Here is a 19,936-nt window from a genome sequence, read left to right as displayed (position 1 = left end):
ACCTGAAAACAAATCTGAAAAACTGTCCATATTTAAGCATCTCATTATAAGAAGGCTATAGAGAATGCAAAATAAATCAACAACATTTATTAGAAGGTATAGAGTAGATGTTTTTACAAAATACTAGCCAATTGCCCATCGTGAATGATGGAGTGTTTCAGGGAGTTTTTACATGCCGCCCACCCTCTGAGCCCCTGCTCACCCTTCAGGGCCAGCCATAAACAGTCCCTCTGCTGCTACCTCCTCCTCTGCCAGAATCTGGCGCGGTGGCTCCCTCCCCTCTGCCCACCTCTGCCTCTTCCCCCAGAGCAGTGGGGCTTCCCTCCACCCAAGGAGGCAGCAGCAGCGGCTCCCTCCCCCAGCCCACCTCTGCCTCCACGGAAGCGGTGGGAGCAGTGGCAGCAGCTCCCTCCCTCCTGTCCACATGCCTCTGCCTCCTTCCACGGAGCAACAGGGCTTCCCTCTGCCTGAAGCAGCAGCACAGCTCCCTCTCCCCCTCCTGCCTGCCCACCTCTGCCTTCTCCCATGCAACAGCAGGGCTTCTCTCCACTTGAGGTGGTGGCAGTGGTCATGGCTCCCTCCCTCACCCACCTGCCCACCCACCTCTGCCTCCTCCTGAAGTGGCAGCAGCAGCAGCTCCCTCCCCTCTGCCCACCTCCACCTCCTCCCCACGGAGCAGCAGAAGCTGCTCCAACCCCCTTCCCACCCACCCACCCACCTCCACCTCTTCCTTCCGCAGAGCAGCAGGACTTCCCTCCGCCTGAGGAATGCTGAATGACTAAAAGTATGTAAAACCCACTGTAGGTTTTGCCTTTAATCTGATAAAAATAGAGGTAAATAATTTTTTTGTGATTTATAGACTCTTTCACATGATGCAAATTTATATGGAGTTAAGGAGTTTTAGACCCTTGTTTTTAAAGATTGTGGTATCATTAAATACCTGGTTGATGGATGTTCCTCCTTTTTATTGATCTAAATCATAGTTTGAATATTTCTGCCACAGAATTCTCAAGCTGTATGTTGTGAGTCTGCTTTGCATTTGATGATCTTTCCAGAGTGGTATAGCAGAAGGGCAACCTGCTCCAATTAAGGTTGAGCAACACTATTTAAAAGAATGGCTGTTCTAAAATCCATGTGCTGAGTTAGATTGTCTTGAAATTTGGAGGGGCAAGGTTCCAAATTTGGGGGTCTTTTGAGAAGGGACTTCCCAAGATACAGCTCACTTTTTAAAAGTCACTGTTCACAAAATCACCTGTTTCTTGCATGTTTTATTTGGCCCTGCCTCATGCCTTAATCATGCTTCATGTGCATTGTGCTTCATGTTGCATTGGAGTAGCAAAAATAATTATCAGAAAAGTCTAATGGCACATAGATCCCTTAACATACTGGATCGCCTGCTGGGATATGTCAGCAGTCCACTGCACCTTCCCCTATCTCATCCCATACCCAAAATAGAGTTCATATTATATTTGAGCAGCTGATGCAGTCCTTTTCTCAGAGATGCTGTTCCAGGCTCCCTGAGTAGTGGGGCTATGCTAAGCTTTGGTCCCCAATTCGATTTGGTGGAGATTCAGCTGATTCGGCTGCTGAATCTCCAAATCTGAATCAAATCAGAGGACTCTTTAATCTCTCCGAATCGAATTGGAGCCCTCCAAATCAATTCAGAGAGATTCAGAAAGATTAGGAGATTCAGACATAGAGACAGCTTTAAATGTTTTTTCTACATACCTCTAGGTGAATGCTATGATGCTGGGGCACATGGAGTGTCCCACAGGAGTGCGGGGGCTCCCCAGCATGCTTGGCAGCAGACCCAGAAGTGGACCAAAAGCACTTCCAGTCCACTTGCAGGTCCACCAGGGAGCACACCAGGCCCCCCTGCCCACAGCTCCCTGGCTCACTGACTGGTGCCTCCTGGGTCTCGGGGTGCACCTGGGGTCTCCCCACAGCTGATCACAGAAGTACTTTAAGGCAGAAGTACTTCTGGTCCACTTCCAGATTCACCGCCAAGCACGTGGAGGGCCCACACTCTTGTAGGACGTCCATGCACCCCAGCAGTATAGCGATCACGAGCAGTGACTGCTACCTCAATGTATGTAGAAAAAACTTTTGAAGTTGTGTCTATGTCCAAATCATTGATTCTCCAAACCAGCATCAAATCTTCAGATTTGGATTTGGCCGAATCGAATCAGGGACAGTGATCCAAATCAATGAATTGAATCACTGTCCCTGATTCGGGCCGAATCTGAATCCAAATCCAAATTGAATAGGGTCCACTTTGCACACCCCTCCTGAGTAGTAGATGGCTAAATCTGAAATCTGCCACACTGCGGGGGTATATTTTCAAGTTTTTCTTTGCTATCATGAACACTAAAAACATTTATTTTTAATGCAAGCTTAGATTCTGAAGCCATCACAGGACTGCAGGAGACAGTACATTAGGCGTGTGCCTATCATGCTAATGAAATAATCAGGCTCTGAGCCACATCTCAGTGGTATGGATTTTTTCATGAAACACAATACCAAGATACAATTTTCTTGAAGCTATGGTTAACATATCAAGTATTGCATATTCTTTTATAGAGGTTTGATAAAAATGTTCCCTAGGCTGTAATAGAACAGCCTTTTATGAAATATACATGCAGGCCCAAAAAATACATGTCAGATCACTGTAACAGGCCCAAATATTCTCCATTTGAATAACTCTATTTCTGGGATGTAGAAGAAAACTGTGATTAGAATTCTCTTCATGAGGACTGTCACTGGCATGGGGAAGACAGGGGTGTATTTAAGTGTAGATATAAGTATAATATATCTGTAGGATCAGAAAATGTATAGCACAATGTTGTCCTTCAAACTGCTTAGCAAGCAGCCAAAGATTTTAGGAAGTTCTTGATCATGCATGTTGCTAATCTGCATGCTTTGTGATCTCTCAGTAAAGTTTAAATAACAGATGCCTAGGAAAGGCCATACTGAGCCCTTTTTTCAATACTTTTGCAGAATGTGCAAAAAATAGTTACCTGCATAATGGAAAATTTTATTATAAGTTACACTTGACAAAATGAATGAATGGAGAGAACTGGGTTCTTATCATCATTTTTTTTTCCTGTTGTTCACATGTTTACTAATTCATTATATTTCATTTCTTTACACCACGTGTCTCAGTTGTGTTCATTTGAAATGCCAAAGGTTCTACTGCAGTTGCCAAAACTCAGTCTTTGGTTAAAACCATTTTGAATACCACTCTTGAGAATGAATGGAACAAAGCGAGTTATTAGTTAACATGAGTTAAAACATAAGGCTCAGCTCTGGACAAATGCAACGCCCCTAGGGAGCTGTCCTTTTCATAGACATGCTTATTCAAAAGTCCAAAACAGTTTTTCAAGATACTATAAAATAGAAGGTAAGACTAATTAGAACTCTCCTGGCTCAAAGTCTAAAATAACGCTGTTGAGTCTCGAAGTCTAACAGTATCAAACACTTCGTATGCAAACAAATTATCTTTTGTTCTGGAGTGTGGGCATACAGCTTCTTTGTACTGATTCCCATAATAGCTACCATATGCAGCATGCCATAAAAGAAAGAAACTGTTCCTATGAAAAATGAGGTTGGAATTCTGAAATCCAAAACTGTGAAATTGCATCACTGTGCCTGAGGAAGCCTGTTTTGAAAATACAGTGTATATATTTGGGAATGATATGCAGTAGGACATAAAATAATCATTCTTCATTCTGAGGAATGCTTACATGTTCTTCAGAACCAGACAATCCTATACATAAAATAAGGACAAGTCACCCTTCAAAAAAACACATAGTATTAAAAAGATTAGGATTTAAAAAATAAAGATTAAGGCAAGTCACACATTGGTCTCTGAAATTTGACTAAGCAGATGGAAAAGATGTTTGTCTGTAGATATAAAAGGAAGTCAATTAAAATATCTACAGAAATATTACATTGCATCTGACAAATCTTCCTATGATGACTACTTCACCAGCAGTTTAATAACCTTACAAATTTGCCAGCTCTTTTATGAGGAAATGGTGCCCCTCATCTTGTAAATCTTAGTGTACTTGTGGAGTTCTGTACAAGTGAGTAGCTACAGGTTGCTTACATACCATACTACTTGGCTTTGCTTATTCAAAAGAAAGCAAGACAGAGGGAAAACATGATGAGCCTTTCAATGTATTAAATGTTGCTGCAGAGAGAAAGTTAAGAAACCATTCTACAGATCCACAAGAGACAGGACATGAGGTCAAGGTTTAAATTTCAACAAGGTAGATTTAGTATAGGCATTGGGGGAAAAAAATACTAATGGGGAGAATGATTAAGACCTGGAATAGATTCCCAAGGGAGGATGTAAAATCTCTTATCACTGGATTGATCCTGCCATGGGGCAAATGTATGGACCTTCCAAAGTTCATCCTAGCATGTAGATGAAATGGGGACCCTAAATTGAAGTGGTGTGTTTTAAAAAACACTGCTTCAATTTAGGGCTGATTAAACCCCTGTGTCGTGCACACCCCTCTGACTTACCTGCCTCTCTGGTGGGTCGGGGAGGGCGAGCTGCCGGTAGGCAGAGTGGTCCCTGGGCTGCGGGGGGTGCTGGTGCTTCCCTCCGTGGCAGCTGCAGCCTCCGTCCCCAGGCAGCACCCATACGCAGGCACCCGGCTTGGGTGGTCCCAGGGGCCACCACAGCTGCGGATGGAAGCACCAGGCCCCTGTGCAGCTCAGGCAGGCTCCAGGGGGGAAAAAAAGAAAAAGATCAGTTTTGTTGCTTTTCTTGGGCAGATCCTGCTTTCCTAGGCTGCTGTCAGGCTACCTGCAGGGCTTCCTGCAGAGCTGTGGAGCTGCAAGGAGCCTGGTGCTTCACTCCACAGCTGTAGGGACAAACTCCTCGAAGGAGTTTTAGTTTGCTGTACCCCAAGTCATTTAAGGCGCATTATGCCACCAAATATCCTACAGCAGCTGGAATTAATGCACAATATGCCGCCACGGTGTGCAAACACTGACACCGTTAAAGTGGTGCAAAAGCATTTAGCCTACTTTAAAGTGTCATGCACACACTCCTCTCATTTCATGTACACACAGTTCTATGGAACTACTCACATAGGTAAACTTAAATGTACATGGGTGCATCTACACAAGAAGTTTATTGCTCAGTTGACTAATCAGCTGTTTAGTAAATGTCTTGGCATCTACATATGAGCCCCTATTAGGCTGGAGTAAACTATTTTACTCTGCAGCTGGGTAGTACTTGTATTTAGAAGTACTATCCGGCTGTAGAGTAAAAAACTCGACAGCCATGTATGTGTAGATACTACCTAGCTGTCATGGGGCACAAGGCTGCTTCAGTGTGGTGGCTGCCTGCTAACCCCCTGCCAGCCCAGGCAGCTCCACCCAGGCTCTACATACTGCACCTGAATAAACTACAGAGCTTATTGCTCCAGAGTTAATTGCTCCTGGGCACATGTTCAAACAGCACACCAGGAGCAATTAATTCTGGAGCACTAAGCTCTGCTGTTTATTCAGGCACTGTAATTACACATGTAGATGTTTCCCATGAGTCCTTACAAGATCAAGGCCTTCTTAGCAAAGTACCAAATGTCAATTAGAAGCTGATTGAACAGTTGATTACAAATTGATTGTCTGATGAATTTAGTCCCCTTGTCATGAATCAGTCACATATGATCTGATCCTGCTTTTATTGGATATCTATTATCCACAGAACTTAGCCACATAGGTTGGACAAACAGCTGTCATCCTGTCTTTAAAAAAAATTACTTTAGCTATTTGTTCTTCACTATTTGTGATGCATGATTGATCATCTAAAACAAAATGGTGTTACTTGGTTTTGCTCCCTGAAACTTCTTGAATAACTAAATGACATCCTTGCTTGCATTCAAATATGCACATGAAAGCAGTTGTCCAGCCACAAGTAAGAGAGCAACAGCTGAGACTGATCTAGGGCCAGCCTTCATGACCCTGCTTCTGTCAACTAAACCCAGCGGAGCAGCTTTTACCCTGAAGGAGCAGAGAAAGGGCAACAGCAGTCAGCAAAGACTCCAGAACCAAGGCAGGTCACATATCAGTCTCTGAAAATGTAGCTAAGCAGATGGGGAAAGTGCTTTTCTGTAGATATAAAAGGAAGACAATTAAAATATCTATGTATTGAATCTGACACAAGTCTTCCTATCATGACTTCTCCCCCAACTGTTGGGTAACCAATTTTGTAGCTAGTGTGTAAGTGAAAAGGTAGTTATGAACAATGTAAATGAAGTGAAAGCTGCACATGGATGGTTGTGACCTTTATTCCATTGCCGTATCAGTTTGATTGACAGTTAATAAGGTTTATTATTCCATGTTGATATCAAAATCACCTACCCAGGCTACAACAGAAGTAGGATAAAAGTTGTCTCTTGTACAAAATTGTGGTAAGATTGTGAATTAATGGAAGTGATTTATTATCACTTGCAAATTGTAATGTCCCATGTTGAGGCCAGTTTTGACATTGTGAATTTACCCCATTAATCATCTACAGCTTCTTATCTTTGTAACAGCAGTCATGGCTAGCAAAACTCATACCTTAACATTACTTTTCCAATCTGGACTTAGTTAAGTAAAAAAAAAATCCAAAAAACAATAAGAAACCTAGTAGCAGTAATTGATTACAGCAGAGCTGTGTTCTCACAAAGACCCAACTTCAAAATCATAGGAGCAAGAAAAAGAGATATCTGCTCTATATTACTATTGTTGTTGTTACCTAGCATAGCTTATTTGCACAGCATTTATGTTTTTATTTCTGTTATCCTCATTTTTACGTCTGGACCTTTGGTAAACTTTCCCAAAGTTTGGAGGTGTTCAGGTGAATGGTTTCAGTCCCCTCTCTACTGACCATAAGATTGAGTTGCATTACATTTTGTGAGATGGCTAAATTTCTTTGGCCTTCAGTTAAAACCTGTGGCTGATTTGACCATATGGCAAAAAAAATGGTGTATAGGTACACTGGAAAAAGTATTTTCCAACTCTGTTTACTTTCATTTGATTGCCTCCAAGCATATTGGTGGACAAATGAGTAACATAACTAGCAGTGGACAAGAGGGGCACCTACCCCAGGGGTCAAGTTCAGTGGGGCACTAGAATCTCTCTCTCCTACCCCTGTGGAGTCCGTGCCCCATGCCAGGAACTCCAAAACAGTCCCTAGCTGCTGTTGATTTAAGAGCAGTAGCCAGGATGGGTAGAACATGTGCATTGGCAGCAGCAGCTCAGCCAGGACTGTATAGAAGTTCCCCATGTGGGAAAGGCTGCTGCTCACGCCCCAGAAACCCTGTGCATCCCTTTCTTCCGCCCCCTCTGCTCTTGGATCCCATGACCCCCACCACCACTCTTGGAACCTGTTTCCGCCCCGGCCCCAATCTCAGATCCCATTCCTCCTCCCCCTCTTGGAACTATTTCCCTTGCAACCTGTGGCCCCTGTTCTTGGAACCACATGCCCTCCTCCCCTCACTCTCCCGCAGGGTCTGCCCCAGACAGCAACTCTGCTTGTTACACCCCTGGAGCAAATCATTACTGTGCACAGTAGCTATGTCTCTGCATACAAGTCAAATCTGCCCTGCTCAACAAAGTCCTGGCTGGAATGATCTAGTTGGGGACGGTCCTGCTTTGAGCAGGGGGTTGGACTAGATGACCTCCTTAGGTCCCTCCCAACCCTCATTTTCTATGACTATGAAAGAAGTAAGATGTTGCATGCCTATTGTTTATCTTTTATCCAGATACCTCCTTTTCAAGCCAGATATTATCCCACACTGTCTTCAAAGCAAACATGAATCCTTGCATACTAATGCATATGTGAATTAAAGATTATTTCCACCTGTTTCTACATTGGAAATTATTTTACCCCTAAAGGTACCCACGCTATTTCCTGCACCTGCTGAGTACTGCATTTTTAAAAAGCACAAAATATTGATTTCAAACAATGAAAAAGTAACATCAGAGAGTTTATAAAACTGAACCTCCTGGCAACATGTGGCATGTTCATTCCTACAGCTGTTTTTGTGACTTAGTTGAGGAGTAGAAGGCACTTCCTGTTCTTATGGTATATATCAGCAAAGCATCCACAGTGAAAATGTTTAAAGTCACCGTTATGAGACAGTTTTAACATATTATTGTGTTTCTACAAATAATATGACCCTTTTTTTCCTAAAGCACTACTGCAGCAATTTATCACGGTCATACAAGTAAAAGAAATCTCAGTTATTCCGAGGCTAATGAGGAAAACCATATCAGTAGGAAGCAGGATGCCTAGAGTGAATGGTGAGGCTAGCTGTGCTGGAGGGGTTAAAAGTGCCTGCTCTCACAGTTTGATAGCACTGACAGCATTAATTGCCTTTATTTGCAAGAAAAGTCTGGATAAGTGTTTCTCTGGGATGGTTTGGGAATAGCACATTATGTATTTGTGAGGGGGCTGAATTGAGCAATCCTTGAGGTCCTTACCAATTCTATGGTTCTAAGATATTTTAATCTTTTATTAATGTCTGTCTGGCCATGCAGTTCCTGGATACTTCAGAGATGTACTGCCTGTATTCAGAGCTAAAGCTAGTTTAAGCTTCTTGGATTATAAAAAGTGCACCCATTTTCAGGGCTGATGTTCATTTTTTCCTAGTGAGAATAAATTATACCAATTACACTGAATACTTTACAGCATGTACCTGGATAATCTGTTTTTTGAAAACATGATATTTTAAAAGAGCTAATGTATAATTGCTTCATCAAAAAAGCAATATTATGAGTGAAGCAGATCTGACTAATCCATTATTCAAAAGAAAGAGATTGCAGTTTATTGAATATAAATTGTATGATAGTTGTATTAAGGCTCTGTGACATGGCTCATTTAAGTTCCCAGATTTATTAAATTCTGGGAACCTGCACTATACAAGATGCAAACAAAAGTCAATAGAACTCTTTACCTTTTAAAAGAAACACTTTAAATAAAAAGGAAGAAAAAAAATAACTAGAGTATAGAAATCCAATGTGAATTACTATTGCCATATAAAGCTCTAAGCTAAAGCATTTCAGGCTGCAAAATTTCAAATTATATTTGTGTATTGGCTTTTGAGAATGTGTTTGATATGCTGTTAAATTGATTTTAAAGCCACCATTTTTCCATCTTCAGTGCAAATTACAGCTTTATTATTTCCAAGCATTCCAAAGAATCAGTGTATTTATATAAGTGAAGTGTGGCTAGTGTAGGGGGCGGGGAACTAAGCTGTACACCCTATACCAAACTTTGCTGCTGATATGCTATTTGACCTTGGCCAAGGTACTTGTAGATGATTTGAAGCAGCTTCATGTCAAAGTTTTTTTTATATTCTTTTTAAGCCCATGCAATACTTCAAAATAATGCAAAAGAATTAGTTATTGTGGGTTTGTAAAGTAGTTTTTAAAGTAGTGTGTAAAATAGTCCCTGACTGCTGCTCCCATGGTACAGTCTGACTGCAGTTTTGTGGGAGAAAGCAGCTGGAAGCACAGACTGTGGCCACTCCTGCAGTACCGGCTGCTGCTCTCTCACCCCTCTTTGTAAAATCCTGGATCTGCGTCTGAGTTACTGTACTTGAGTAAATATGTGATAGGATCTGAGAATGTTACTCTCAGAAAAAAAATCAGTAGTCAAAATAAAATATGCTTGAATTAGCATGGTGCATAAAAGAAAAAAAAAACATCAAACTTGAATATATCAGTTCCCTAGTACAATACCTATTAAAACAAGAGTTGGGAAAGTCTAAGAACCTTTACAGTGCTTGTTTTATGAAATGTTAATTCCTTTAATTGCTTTAAAATGCTCTAGAGATAGATAAGAAGCAAAGCTAATTACTTACCATTCATTCACTTGCTGTTGAATAGAATCTGTTGCTTTGATAAATGGATTGAGAAGGTGACTAATTTTACTGTAGCTTCTGCAAATACCTTTGTACTCACTCCTGAAGCACTAGTTCATAAATTTTTACAGCAATACTCCTGTGCCTCTTAAGAAAAGTGATTCTGATGTGATGGGCCTCCAGTAACTACAAGAGGAAATCTTATCTTACAGTCAAGCTTTTCCATTTGAGGTAGCTATGTTTAGCCAGACCACAGTCTCGGACTTTTTAACTCTCCCGAAGCAACCTCTTCAAGGAGACACAGAACAGCTGATCTATTACTAGAATTCTTCTGGAGTCTGCAACCAAAGACTTTATCAAATTTGGATGATTTTGTATTAAAACCTAAAAAGCATAATAAGACTCTTTTGAAATTGTTACTGTAGCTGTGAAATGCATCTTGAAGCCTGAGATCTCTTTTACTCATCTTTAATCCTGAAATGTACTCTTGTTTGAGCCACATCATACACAGTCCATTTATTTCAAGGTGTGATCGTTTGCTATTTTTTTCTCTTTCTTTCCCTTGTAAAACCTTATATAGAAAATTATTTTACATTTCCCCCACCCAAAATATTTTAAATACTGTGAGAAAATAATGCTGCACGTTTGAATGAATACATAGATTTGGGAATCTCAATATGGTTAATCTATTCTCTCACAGCAGCCATCATTCCATGATGTGTGTAAGTGTATACATGCACACAATTTGATCTCTTTATTCTGGAGAATATTTTACAGAAAAAAATCAATTTACCTTTCTTCGTCTCACTCATGTCTGAAAAATAAATTTTTTAATAAAAAGCTCACAATGTTTGTCAGCCTGAACAATACTCTAAAATCTTTCATCAAGCATGACAAACATATCAGGGTATTACTTAGCCTGAACGATAGCTTCTCTGGTAAAATGAGTGGCAGCATCTGGCATCTCCAGCTTGTGACATGTCCACCAGAATCAGAGTGGTGGAGTATGTGTCAAGACAGCCAGAGACTATAGAATAGAGTTAAATAGCAATGAGGGGGGGAAGCATCTCTTTTTCTAATTATTACACTGTTGCCATAGCCTTAGTTCAGCCTGATTCAACTACAATACAGTTACCACATTGTCTCTCTTCAGCTACCTAGCCTCTTAATATTCCAGGTCCTTCCATCTACAACACTTTATCTTGAGATATGTTATGTCAAGAAGGAAAAGTCAAAGAACAAAAATTCTTACTCTATGATGAATTCCCAGGACCTGTGATTTTTATCCCTCTCTTACATATGTTATGTAGAAATAATTTTTTTTTTAAACCCTGATTTCCTCATAAATTTCAAGAGACCTACGTTGTAACACTCACCTCTACTACTGTAGAATGAAACCAAAGATATATATCAGGAGCGGATTTTTTTTTACCTTGAGTTGCTGTTACAACCACATTTATCTTAACCAGAAGCAGCTCTAGGTAGAAGGAGTCAGATTACCCTTTTGCATTCATACATCTCCTTTCAAATGGATGGCATTTAGGGAAGAAACGAAATGATGGGTTTTTCCTCTGTCTTTCACCTTCCCTCAATTACTCTTCTCCAACACAACCTTCTTGTTAGGTGTCTGGCCTGTCTCTCTCAGCCTCTAAGAGGCTTTTATCTAATCAATGATGAGCATGGGCAAAGTGCGTCGGATAAAAGAGCCACTGATCCAAATCATTCTTGAAATCAAGCCTACATGAAATGTGTGTTGGAGGAAGATTTATCCCATATATAAGAGATGGGAAAAATCTTCCTCCAACTACAAGCACACATTTCATATAGGCTTGATTCCAAGGATGATTTGGATTGTGCTGCTCTGAACTCATCAAAACTAGCCAGGCTGGAGCCTGAAAAACTGGGCTGAAAGTCTCATGAAAATATATCCAGACGACTTCCTGACACTCAGTTGGGATAACAATAGTGAGAGAGAGATTTTTTTGGCTCTTAATGTGTCACTTTCATTATCCAGCTAAGCTAGAAACTGCAAGTGCAGAGATGTGTATGGGGTTGGGGGGGGGGGGGTTTGAATAGGGATAACTCTAAACAGTAATCTCAACTGGAAGTTTCTTGAGACTTTTTGAGAAAATTTCTTGAGACTGCATCCAGAACAATGGCAGAGCAGCAGAGCTCCAAGATCCTTTGATTTATTACACGGCTCTGTTTTGGATCTCATCATCACTGCAAGACAGAGTACGTAATGCCTCCCATTTTATTGTTGTGGGTTATTTTGTTTTAACCCCACTTCACATTTAAAAAAAAACCATGGGTGCTGCAAAAACAATAATTTTACTTCCCTATTAATCTCATTCGTCTCTCTAGACTATGCTGAGAGCACTCAGTATGTCATTCATATTAACTTTGACCACCTCAGCTGTGAGAGAACAGGCTGATGTTGGAATTGCAAATGCATCAATACCAAATACAGACTGCCTAGAGAAGCTGAGTTGATGGGTGTTTTGACATCTGGTTGATCTTTAAACTTAACATATTGATTTGTGTGCTCCAACTAAGAGCAGCTCCCTATGGCTATTGAATTGTCTTTCTTGGAAATACAAGGTCAGCAAAAGCTTGACCTGAGCCAACGGCTGATTTTACTTGAGGCTTTTGAAAAGGAGTTGCGTGTGTGCATCTGTGTGTGGGTTTGTTAAAAAAAGTGAACAAGTCTCCCCTCCGCACCCAAATAAATGCAAATCTGGAGTCAGGAATAAAAGAGTGGGTAGAGAAGGGTGGGAAGAGAAGTGGAATGATGACAGAGGTCAGCTCTGTAAATTATGAAACCCAATTTTCTGCAGAGGGGCACCAGTCAGATATCATAAAGGCCATGAGAACAGTGAGGATTCAGTACATTTTTTCTGCATGATCCCAAATGTGCCTATCCTCTCATTATTTCTCCAGATACAAAGACATTGCAGTACATGATGTATATAGGATGGGCAGGAGATGTACCCTAGGGGTTTTCAACTGCAAGGATTGTGAAGAGAAAAGTATGAGGCAGAAAATATTTCACATTCATTTTGTACCAGCCATTCCAGAATCATCTGAAAGCGTACCACCAGGGATTATCCATCATCTTCTAGCATCTAGTAATAAAACAGCAGCGTGATATAATGACATTTTTAGAGAAAAATTATTCCCTTTATTCCCCATAAAATATATGGTATTCTAAATATTTCCACTGGTTCTATTACTTTATTTTCTTCCTGGGGCTGGAATAGTTCCTGCTTAATATGAAAGATATTTGAAAAATTTACAAGCTGGTTTTATTGAAGGAATTCACAAAAAAGAGAGACAGAAAGGGAGAGAAGAATTCTTAACTAACTTCAGAGTACATGTTCAGAGATTCCTGATTGTTATATCAAAGTTGCAGAAGAAGAACTGGGACAACTCCATTAAGGTTTTCTTTTTAATTACTGGCTGCTTGCATATCACGATTCATGATTATAACCTACAGTTCTTCTGAGAAAGTCATTTATCACAATCTGACAGGGAAAATCAATTATAGTAACATTCTGTTGCATATTCATTAAATGTGGAATACAGCTTTAGTACACAACTACTGCATAGTTTATTTAAATTTGCAAAAAAACACAAGTAAACCCAGACTCAAGGCTTACTTGTATCAGAGAGTAAAATAATCATTCCCTAAACAGCCTGGTCTTTTAAAGATTATGCTGATATGAAAATTACTTTTTGATATGCTCCATTTGTTGTATTCTCTATAGATGCGGAAGTAATGTTCTCCATACTGCCCATGAAAGCAATAGCAGTAAACATCAGCTTTCAGGACAAAGTGCAAATATATTGAACTCTATCTTCTCCTGGGATAGATTTATTTTTCTGAATATTCATATTTCTGTTTTTCACTGCTTTTCTCTCATAAGATTAAAATGTTATGTTCCATGAATTTTTGTTTAATCTCCATATGTTTAGCATGCATTAGGTATTATATATATGTGTTGGGTTATTATATGCTGGAGGTTAAAATTCACCATATCTAGAGTAAAACTTCAAAAGTTTTATCATCTGGGAAGTTTAATATGATGTACTAATCCTCAACTTCTAATATTATGATAACCAGAAGAAAAAACTCACAAGAATTCACACAAGCCAGTTGATTTGAAACGGGAACAAATGTTATTTGAAGAAATTCCCTTCAGCAATTTTTTGTCCTAGGCTGTACTGGGTATAAAAAAAGAATGTAGAATCATGGAAATGAAGCCCTTCAATCAAAAGCCCACACATAGGGCAGAATCCCATTTTCCTCTATATGCCCAAATGTTAGCTTTCCAGCTGTGTGACTGCCATTTTTTGGCACTTACACACAGTTTGTCCCTGTGTAGTATAGATGCATTAGTTAACTACTACTACACACCAATCAGAATTTCCAATGCCTACTTAGAACGCCAAGTACCAATTAACATAAGGTGCATACAAATGTTGCATTTACATCAACCTAATCAGTGTTAGGTTGATCTAAATACCCACTTGTAAACATGTTTTCAGGGTTTAAATTGGCAAAAAAGGAGGTAAATTAATTTAGATCGAGATTGGATTAATCCAATTTATAAAGGAGTTAATCCAAGGGTGGGCAGTTATTTCAGCTGGAGGGCCACTTAATGAGTTTTCGGGACCTATCGAAGACCACATCTATCTCTATCTCGTTCCATCCCATCCCATCCTATCCCATCTCTCTCCATCTCTTCTCTTCTCTCTCTCCCCGCCTCCTTCCCTCCGTCCAGAAGCCAGCCAAAGCAGTAGCTTGCCAGGAGCCCAGGTATTTAGCTGTAGGCCCAGGGAGGAGCTGCTAGTGTGCTAGGGGGGTGGCAGGGTCAGCTTCAGACAGATTCTGGAAGGAGGGGGCAGAAGGGAGAAAAGAAGGGGGGTGGGGCGGGAAAGACAGAGAAAGAAGAAGAGACAGAGAGACACTGCCACCTGTCCAGTGCAGCAGCAGCTCCTGCCTGGGTCCACGGCTGATACCGCTGGCAGGTTCTAGGTCAGGGCTTCAGGTGGGAGCTTCCACGATGCTGTGAGGGTGGTGGGTCAGCTGTGGATGCCACTGACAGGTTCTGCATCTGGGCTCCTGAACTTGCCTGGTATGTCCATAGCTGATGCTCTCACCCTCCTGCAGTGGCACAGCTGTCAGATGCTCCTGAGCTGAAGCAGGCCCACCCGCCCACCCAGCACCACACAATTACTGGAGTTGCCAGCCACCCATAAGCCAGATCCTGTGAGATGGCAGCCAGCCATCTGCAGGCCAGATCAAATCTGTTGGCAGGCCAGATCCAGGCCCTGCACTGTATTTTGTCCACCCCTGGGTTAATCTGATCTAATGAACACCTGCACACATTTGCATCATAGCCCTGAGGCTGGGAAAGCACAGCCACTCGCCCCAGCTTCAGGGCTGTGCTGCTCCAGGACTGTGCCTGCCAACTCTGATCAGACTCCCACCTGGACCAGGCCATCTGCCTCACAGACCCATCACTTCGTTCCGCAGGCCACAAACCCATGGTCCACCTGCTGAACAAGCTGTACACTGCAGGGGCAGTCTTCATGGGATCCCCCCGTTCACATAGGCAACAGAGGTCTGCTCCTCTTGGGTGTGTGCAGAGCATGGACAGCACAGACCCTTCCACTGCATACCCTGCCCTCAAAAGCAGGGCAGGAGGCAGAAACTAGAAGAAAAATAGAGAGCCCAGTGTCCTAGTCACTACAGTAGCAGGAACAATGGGAAGAGTGGTGGCCAAGAATGAGCCCCTGGCTGCATGTTAACATTTTGTGGGTTGCATGCAGCCCACAAGCAGCCCATTTCATGCCCCCAATTAAAAATCTAAAATGATTTACAAAATACAAAATAAAAAAAATAACACGAGTAGAAAGTCAAGTTAAATTACTTTATTGAAGCAAAGCATATTTTAAAATTATTTCATGGAAAAATGTGTATTTCCACTGTAATTTGAAACAAAAGAAAAATCCTGGGATATCAGAATTTCCCATGGAATGGAAAGCTGAGGTTTCTATCAGTTCTGGGAAAGCCAATTCTATTTCTTTTCATAATTAATCATAGTTGTAGTCAAATGGTATTTTTAGCTTTCTTAACAACGTAACTAAATCTCAGACAGTTAGATAATTCCACATTAAAAGAAAACTTCATGATCTATGGTACAATTGTATATTTCTAAAATTATACTTTATGGTCCATATTTTTTAAAGTCTATATAGAAAACTTGATTTTTTTTATTTTTTTTTTTTTGTTGTTAATCTGCTACGGCTGCTACAATATATGTATGTGTAAGGGGGTGCCTATATATCTTTATTAAATCTGGTCTGCATTACAGCAATCATAATATTGCCAACTTCAGGTATTAAAAATAACATGAAGTAGATTTACACATTTTAAGACTTTAAGAAAGTAATAAACTGTGAGTGCATTTTATTTGCCTGTTGATGTTTGAGATGATAAGTTCCACACAGATTGCATTTCAAACAATTTCCTCCTTTTTCTTTATAGCAAAAGGCTAGCAATTTTTTTAATCCAGAAATTGGGGCTCTAAGAAGAATACCATATATAATGAGAATCATGATTAAATCAAGGAATTTGGTAACTGTCCTTCAAAAGTGCTGAAGTTGTAATCAGTGAAAACAAATTATTCCAGTTCTTACTAGAACAGAAATGTTGCTTAGTAAAGAGAGATTTACGGTTAGGTACACCCGAGTTCTAATCTCAGCTCTGCTGATAATTTATCTAGTTTTGCACAATTCACTTGGACCTACATTTTCAATCTCATGTGCATAATGTTAGACATTTAATTCTAGCCATGGAAATGAACAAGTTGATTTCAAGGTCTTAACAACCTACAGCTCCCATGGAAATCACAGACGAAATATTAGTAGCAGTAGCTGTTCAGTTAACACCCAGGGTACCTGTGCATTCCAAATTGGGACCATAAAACATGCGTCCTTCTCCCTCTGCCGTAAGTGTTTTGCAGATAGTTTTAAATGTAAGCTTTATATTTCAGCTTTTTCAGGAGAGGGGATTTAGCAGTAAGGCTGCTCAATTTGTATGGGTGTCAACAGAGGTAATGTTTTATGGCTGCAGACAGAAGTAACTTTTGAAACATTTCCAAGTGTAATATCCTTGTAAGCATTTCAGCCAGAGGACATACATACAGGCCCTGGCTGGAGGGCTTCAAAATCACTTTAGGTGCATACAGCCATTTGCTTTCCAGCCAAGGGGCACTGCAGGAAAAGAGAGAGAGGGAAATTGATTAGTCCAGAGCTGTCCAATTTATAAGCCATGCAGGCCATAGCAGCGCAAGTCATAGACCCCCTAAGCCCCACACTGCACAGATGCCACCCCCACTGCACCATGCATGAGTCTGGGCACTCCCGTCCACCCACTACCACTGCGCCACACGCCCATGCAGCCCTGGCCTCACCCATCAGTTCCTGCACTACACTGTGCTGCACCGCCCCACCCTCTGGGGCGCAGGCAGGGAGGGGGAGCTCTGAGACTCCAGGTGCTCTTGAAATGGGGGAGTAGTGGCCAGGGGATCTCTCCTCCTGGATTAGGGGATAGAGGAGTAGGCAGCTCTGAGGGCACAGGGGTCTGCCACCGACAGTAGTGGTGGGGAACAGAGGGTCTAGTGCAGGGGACCATGGGATCTAGCAGGGGTTGGGAGACAGCCAGCAGAGGTGGAGGCTGTAGCAGTGGCAGGGGTACCCCACAACTGGGACAGCTCATTCTCCAGTCCCCAATCTCCCAAAGTTTTGTACTTCCCCTTTGCCGGGAGCAGAGGTAGAGAAGACTGGAGACAGAGAGCCCAGCTGCACAGCTTCTGGAAGAAGGCCTCCCCCAGCACTGGGAATTCTATGAAGATCAGCAGGTGTCTGGTGGGAGGCATTGGTGGCAGCACTGGAGGATTCCTATGCCTCCAGGATTCCTGCCCCAAGTCTCCAGAACCTCTCCCTTTGAGTGGAGATGTAGACTTCATTGAGGCTGGAGTATATGGCAGCAGTGGCAGAGGGGGATCCTGGCAGTGGGACCCACAAGTGGAATCTGGTGCCTGTGTTATTCTCAAAAGAGCAAGGAGTTAAACTTATAGAATGATAAAGCTTGTTTATTCAGAGAGCCTTCTAAGCCTACTCGTCTGCTGTTCCCTCCTGCAATCCCCTGGCCAATGTCACAATTTATACATAGCACTCTTACAGATATCCACACAGTGCCTGGAGAGCGGTCAGGATGTTCTCCCTGCTCTCCCTCTCTCCCCCTTGGAGAGAGGCAGGAGCAGAGCATGGTGAGATTCTGAGTTCCCCAGTCCTTGTGCAAGTGTAACAAAACCATGATATGGTTCCAAATAGCACCTCTTTTAAAGCGATACCATTTTGGAGTACTTCAGCCACTTTTGAAACATTGCAAAGGGCCTGTGCATTTTTACGCTAGCCTTTCTGAAATATTACAGAGGCGTTTGAAACATTTCTGTTGCTATCCCAATACACACCCTATAACACCTCTTTTTTTCCATGCAAAACTGATGTTTGAGCCATTGGTGTAGATGCCTAAACATGGATTTATGTTCCTGTTTTGGGAAAGTAATTCAGAGCATTTTGGCCTTAGCATGTATACCACAATTCCATATCTGAGCCAGGTAGAATGATATTTAATTGATAATCAATATTCCCTTACACTTCCCCAGTTCTCCCTCCAGGCTTTGGAACAGTTCTTTCCTTTTATTTAATACCTCTATAGTCTTATTTCTACTTCTGTTATTGCCTTTATTCCCTTATCAGCTTGGGCTGCTAGTGTTTATGCCACTATATCTTCAGAGATACTGGTTAACAGTTATTATTCAAAGAATTTAATTCTTTATGGTGTTTCAGTGTCCTTTCTAGCATTTTTGGCATCTATCTCTTCATCTTTGACAGCGAATGCAGTGAAGCTTTGGTGATTCTCACCACCTTAAATAGTTTCATTTTCTATACTTTTGGTTTCCATTCCTCCAGCTAATGAAGCTTTGGTGATCTTCACTAATTGCCTTCAACAAAAAAAATGAATGTATTTGTATGATTATGACAGAAGCAGGCTCATTTGACAGCTCTAGATCCTGGCATTGAGGATTATGATATGCTAGATTAATTATTTTTCTGAAAAAAAAATGAAAATGGAGGGCAGGAAAATATTGTATAGCCCTCCATCCTGCATTGGTTGTATACAATCAAAAGGTTCGCTTTTGCAGAGTGACTTGTGAAACTGGAAACCAGAGTAGTACATTCAAAGATTCATTTTATTTTTCATTCTAACTAAAGCAAATCTTTCAGGAAAGATTCTTTTTCAAGTTTTGATCAAATGCTGTGTTACCTGAGAGATTTGAGAAGATGGACCCACTCCTTGCTTCATTTCTTTCACTTGCAAAGGTTCTGAGCCAAAGACCATTGAAGCCAATGAAAAGATTCCCATTGATTTTAATGAACACTGGATCAGACACGAATATTTCTTTGTGCAATCCTTTTGTATAAAAGACTTTGATTAACATGTCAGATTAGTTTCGACAATGATTGCATCCCTATTCAATTCTCTTTTTTATCCTAGGAGTCTAATTCAGGCCTCTTACCAATTTCCAATCAAATAGGCTCACCACTGCAGCTGTTAAGTCATCTTTATTGTGTTTCAAATGTCAAATGCCTGCAAAGCTATCCATTGCCCACCTTCACCCTCCCCCACATGGAACAGGAGTCATCTGAGTAATGTATTCTACTTCTCTCCTGGTGTCAGATGTGGAGAACTTGAGGACTTTGAACAGATTTTTCTGGGAGCCAGGCTGGGACAAAAGAGTTGTGTACCCTAATAACTTCAACTTCTACTTTTTCCTTTTATGCATCACAAAAGGAGAGTGTATTGAGCTTGTTCTACTTTTGTTTTTTCACTTTATCATTTGGAATAAAATATTAATGTCATATTACTCACCTCTTGAGGCTGTTTAGACAAAGATGAATGTTGATGTAATAACTAAATCAGCTTTCTTTTG

At 41.2% G+C, this 19,936-nt stretch overlaps 1 long non-coding RNA gene across 2 annotated transcripts in view; it reads left to right on the top strand.

Annotated features, from left to right (window-relative positions):
• Positions 1-378: 378 nt before the first annotated feature.
• Positions 379-19,936, top strand: part of LOC109285015 (uncharacterized) — a 74,758-nt gene continuing 55,200 nt past the window's right edge. For both annotated transcript variants that reach the window (XR_009459139.1, XR_002092695.2), the window contains exon 1: positions 379-784. This is a non-coding gene — a long non-coding RNA (uncharacterized LOC109285015). The remainder of the gene's footprint in view (positions 785-19,936) is intronic.

Source organism: Alligator mississippiensis, chromosome 1 (assembly GCF_030867095.1).
Source record: "Alligator mississippiensis isolate rAllMis1 chromosome 1, rAllMis1, whole genome shotgun sequence".
NCBI lineage: Eukaryota > Metazoa > Chordata > Crocodylia > Alligatoridae > Alligator > Alligator mississippiensis.
Note: the sequence above shows the minus strand (reverse complement) of the source record. Positions and strands in the feature narration are given on the sequence as shown.